Source organism: Crocodylus siamensis, chromosome 1, assembly GCF_052110815.1.
Source record: "Crocodylus siamensis isolate JL-2025a chromosome 1, ASM5211081v1, whole genome shotgun sequence".
In the NCBI taxonomy this organism is placed as follows: Eukaryota; Metazoa; Chordata; order Crocodylia; family Crocodylidae; genus Crocodylus; species Crocodylus siamensis.
In genome coordinates, this window is record NC_143395.1 from 135,687,475 (window position 1) to 135,693,311 (window position 5,837).

Sequence of the window (5,837 nt, forward strand, 5' to 3'; positions counted from 1 at the left end):
TCAACAAGTGGCAATCTTCCCATTGAGTCAATATTAGAAATACATTGTTGGAGGTACCATCTTATGTATAATGTGTAAGAGAAGCTGTGGTGGCTTGTGATTATTAAAAATCCTGTGGGTCTTGTCCCAACTGTCAGTGTGAGCCACTGCATTCTGCCTACCTCTATGCTCCCTGTATTTCCAATGCTAATATTGTTCTTCATTTGCTTCCTCATTTCAAAATGTTTACTGGTATGTAACAGTAATAGTGCAGAATGATAGCCATGTTCTTCCCCAGGGATGGCACCATTTCAGTAGTAAGCAAATTGCCTTTGAAGACAGTCAAAGAATTCTAGAGAGTCTGCTGCATGAAAGCTGCAATTTGGATATTGTTGTTATTACTTTCCAACTAAGGAAAAATTAAGTTTCTATTATAAACGTGCCTGGATCTAGCCTGTGAGGATGCAAACTTGAACTTTTCTACTGTACCCTATCTCTGGGACTGAGACATGAAGGTTTATTTTGTACTTATTGTTTCTAACATAACTGTGGCTATCCTCATTACTAATAGAAATGTCTAATCTGTTTATCAGTCCTACTAAGCTTTTGAAATGGTATCAGGACCACTCAGGAGTATGTTCCACAGGTCATTGTACTCTATGTAAAGAACTGTTTCTGCTTTAAACATACCATCTTTCTATTTGATTAAACATCCCCTTATTGTTGTTTTATCAGTGAGTGAGTAAGAGCACTGTCTTTTTCTCAGTCTACATTTTCACTGACTACCTGTCTTGTATACATACCAGCCCAGCCTCTGGCTTCTTTACTTTTCATTCCATCCAGGAAGAGCACACACCAACGGCTGAAACTTCCTTAGCCTGACGAAGGGTTTTTGAACCCAAAAGCTTGCTTAATAATTGTTTTCCAGCTATTTAAATTGGTCTAATAAAAGATATCAGATTCACACAAAGAACCGGGTCTTTTTCTACCATTTCTGCCATATAGATTGCTGTGGCATGCCCTTCCATTTGTGTTTCAGAGCTAAGCTGGCCCAGTCTTTCTCTGCAGATGGAAGTCTATCCAAGTGTCTTAATCTTTTCCACTGCCCACCTCTAGATCCCCTCCATGTGATCAAGATTTTTTTTTCAAAAAGTAGACACTAAAACTGGATATGATAAACCACTAACTTAGGCACGTCTGAACAGAGAACAGGGCTCTGAACTAGGATTTGGGCAATCTCCGCTCTGGTGTCCTTAAAGCAGTTTATTTACCACCTTGGGATAAAATCCTGGTCTTGACAAAGTCAGTAAGGGTGTTGTCATCTGTGGCCTGAGTACCACTCTCTGTGGTTTGTTTCCCCTTCTGAAAAAAATGAAGGTGATGGTACTTGCCTTTTATTACAAAGTAGTTTAAATGTTTATATAAAGATGAAAACTGCTTTATACAAGCTGGGGTGCCACAGGATCCTTTTAAGGGTGCCACAGGAAGCCATGCAATATTACTGTTGTTAATCATAGATTCATAGATGCTAGGGTTGGAAGGGACCTCAACAGAACATCGAGTCCAACCCCCTGCCTAGGCAGGAAAGAGTGCTGGTGTCAGATGATCCCAGCCAGATGTCTATCCAGCCTGCTTTTAAAGACCCCCAAGGTACAGGAGAGCACCACCTCCCTTGGAAACCCATTCCAAATTTTGGCCACCCTTACCATGAAGAAAAAACAACCACAGAGGGACTTTAACCCCCACTCCAGAGTCAGATGCCTTATCTGTTAGGCCATGTGGTCACCTGCAATAAAGTGTGCAGACACCTGCATGTGATTCTCAAGATAAACCCAAAAATTTGAAATAGGAATCCAGATTCAAAAACATTCTGATCTGTTATGGTCTTTCTAATGCCTTTGCAACAGAAGTATTGCTCAATTATTTTTCCATACTCAAGAAACAAGTGAAAGCTAAGAGCTGGCATTTTTCAAGGGGTGCCTTGAGAACCACTCTCCTATTCACTTTTTTTTTACACTTCCATTAGTTACTAAGCAGATGTCTTCACAGAGCTGTCCTCAGTAACTTAAAAATTACTTAATCAAAAAGTCACTCACCCACCACATTGCCAGAAGTTTACTGTGGCAGTCCTATCAACATTTATACGCAGACCCCAGCAAGTTAGGACACCAGTTGCAACAAGACAATGCCTCATGAGCCTATAAAGATGATGAAGTAAAACAATGCTTTAAAAAAAACCCCAAAAATAAGAGGTACATTCTAATTCAGGAAATTCAAGTTCAGAAGATATGAGTTTTGCTTTAGTTACACTGCCCTAAAACCCAAATGTTAAGTAGCCTGCTCTGAATGGCTACTTTGACTTAGAAGTAATAACTGTTTTCTTTGTATAGTAAAATAGTAAAAAAGTTTCTTGAATAGCTGACAATCTAATACGACTGAAAATGTTTGATTCCTCCAACAGAAAAAGTATTTTCAAAAATAGGAAAAGTCATGAATCAATAACAGCTGTTTCCAGCACCTGTTATTTATTCTCGTCATTAACACTTCCTATAATATTTTTGAAAGAAATGGGTATCTTTCCTATTCATTAGTACATCCATGGCATTTGGTGATTAAAGTTGATCTACAAGGTGCATTTATAAAACACTGGTCAACTTTTTTTGCAGATATTTTGCAAACAAGAACCTTTCATACTCATCCCTGGAGTATCTTTCCTTAATTCAGATGCCACTTCAGAAAACAGGTACCATACCTCTTCATAAATATGCATATGATATCCAGTTTTGAAGAGTTGCTTTTTGGTAGGTCTGAGAGACACATTCACAAATTGAGTATGGAAAACACATGATACATTTATCACATGATATATTTATAGACAGAGAGAGATAATTTCTGTTCTCTGCCCCTTCCTCCTGGACCTTGATTAAGTCATAGAAATCATTGAGAAGTACAGCTGGAAGGGACCTCCAGAGGTTATCTAGTCCAACTCCCTTCCTGAGGCAGGATCATCCCTATCCAAACCATCCTATACAATCTATTTATGATGGATCCTATATAAATCATTTAGGATGAGATTTTTAAAGGTCTCTAAGGGCACACCCACATGTTCTCAAGTAATGTGCTTTAGGTAATGTGCATTAAATCTTGTACCTCCGTTGTGAGGTACTAAAAACATGCATATTCGCCTATTTTAATGTGCGATAGGTAAAAAGGATGTTTTCTATGATACTTTAATGTGCATTAAAATAGGCTAATGCACATTAAAGCCCACATATAGATGTGCCCTAAGGCCATTTTTACATGTGCAAGCACCGCAGCACCAGACGCTTTGAAAAGCACCCTGCGCTGCGACGCTTGCAGTTGTATAAGTGGCAAAATACACATCAGCGCTGAGAAAATGGTGGTGGCACACTTTTGAACTAAAACGCCTTGGAGGTGCCTTAGTTCAAAAGAGCACCACCACCGTATTCTGTGCACTAACACACATTTCACCACTTATACAACTGTACACAGTGCAGCGTGCATCAGCTCGCATGTGGGACAGACACAATTAATCGAGTCTGCTCAGAAGGGGCGGATCTCCAGTGTGTCACCAAACAAAAAAGTATGTGTATAAATGCCCTAAGAGCCTAAGGAGAGGTCCCAAGCAGGGTTTTTGAAAGCAGTTAAGTGCCTATCTCCCCATGAAATCAGTGGAAGGTCATAAGTAAATCTGTAATGTTTTTATGTTAATAAAAGCTACATTTTGATGGTTATTGTAAATGTATGAGATGTAATTTTACCTTCCCTTTGAATGCTGCACTGATCAATTTATGGTGATGACATGTCTAACTCTCAGTCTTAAATAAAACAATATAGCAAGGGACCTAGAGAAAACAATCCCCTCATTTCATTCCATTAAAGTGTTGGGAAAAAGCCTGCAAGGCTTCCCCCAGACCCGGTGTGTGCTGGGCCATATGTGGGAAGCTAGGGCCATCTGCACGGCAAACCTGTGCCTTCATACCATCTTCCCCTGTTTGCATGCCTTTAATGGAGTCTCCAGGGACTTCCCTGGCCATGGCTGCCCCAAAGGAAGGTGTCCTCCAGAGGAAAAATGATACAGCCCTAGTCATTATTGTCTTTTCTGGGGATTTCCATGACAACAGACAGAGGTAATGTGCATTCAGCCCCTGGCTGCTTATTCTCCCCCTACCTCCCACTTGTAGATCTAGACCCACATATTGACCTTTCTGGGGTCCAGGTATGTTGGGGGAAGGGTAACAAGGGAGGAAACAGTATCACAGGTGTTCAATGGTTTTTTTAAGCTCTTAAACATAGTGTCTGTTGCCTAGATTAATCCACATTTGAGCAAATTTTAATTGTTATTTTACAATCATATATTGCAAACAGGCATCTTATATTAGCAATAAAACCCCATATTACTGGGAGTGGAAGCATTTTAAACATACTTGTCACTTTGCTCTTCATTTGCCGTACATTTTCTGTTTCCTTCTGCTTGGCTCATGAAATCTAGCCAAATCTGTGTCATGTTTGCATAAAGTCAGCTACACTTTCAAAACTGTACTAGGTTTCAGACAGTGCAAGGTTTATTTGTTTTAAAGCTACTGCTTTCATGAATCATTTTTAAGTTTGTGGAATTATTTTTACTGGTGTTTGGTTCTGTAAAACTTGATTTATACAAAATGTATATGTTGGACCAAATGTAAGAAGACAGTGTTCCTTTAATATGGACAACTAGAGAATTTATCAAAAGGAAATGTCAGCAGAAGTTTATAGTCTGGTAATTAGATAACACAGATAAGTTCTCTGCACTCACAACTGCCATTCCAGATAACACTTCCTGGAGTAAATTAAACGAACTCTTACACAATGGTATACATTTTTTTTTCAAAATTCCTTTAAATTTATAGAAGGAAAGGAAATTCAGATCCAGTCTAAAACAAGCACTGTGTGTACTATTTTGCTATTGCTTTCTGTTCTGAACAGACCAGTTAATTTTCACGGAGCATAGTGGCTATCTGCATTTTTCAAAGAAGATCAGAGTTTCGGCAGCAGCAGCTGTGCCAAACCATCACTGCTAAAGGACAATGAAAGATTCCACATTCACTTTGATTTAAAGCAAGGTAGAAACAGACTGTAACCAAAAGTATAAGAGGATAACATTTCTCAGCCAGGTGGCCTTTGTAAATAGATCAGCTTCATATGTCCAGGGGAGGGGGGGAAGGCGGGGGGAACTGAGTTATAAAGAGAAATGTTGAGATTAACAGCAAGATTATCTTGTATATTAAAGGCAAGTAAAACATATTTAAGTCCTGATTCTCTTTTCCACTGAGGTTCATCTATACAATGCTGGCTTGGGCTTTAGTGCAAATGATTGTACAAGGTACAAATGGAGATTCATACCCAAGGATGCCTCAGTCTCCAGGGAATAAACAAAATAGCAACACTAACCAAACTCTTTGGTTCAATTGGCAGTCCATGTTGAAGAGGGTGGCTCATCCCAATCACATTTGATGAAACCGGCTAGAAAGTTCCCAGGAACTGGTGCTCACAAAGCATGACCTATGAGTGAAGAAGAATCAGTTCAGTTTTGCCAGCTCTCGTGATTATCTCACAGAATGTGATTGATTTGTTTTCTGTTTCATGTTAAAAGTTTTGCAATGATCTTCCTGTTCCTGGAATCACAACTTATGACATTTTTGTTATTCAAACTGGTCTTTTTGTCCCATTGTTTTCAGTGTGGCTGCAGCCAAGCTCCCTCACCTAGGGTGATGAACGATCACTGTTTTCTCTGAGTTTGGGCTGTAAAGGCACGATGGCCCCTACTAAAGATGTCTGCCACATCACCTGTTTTCAGT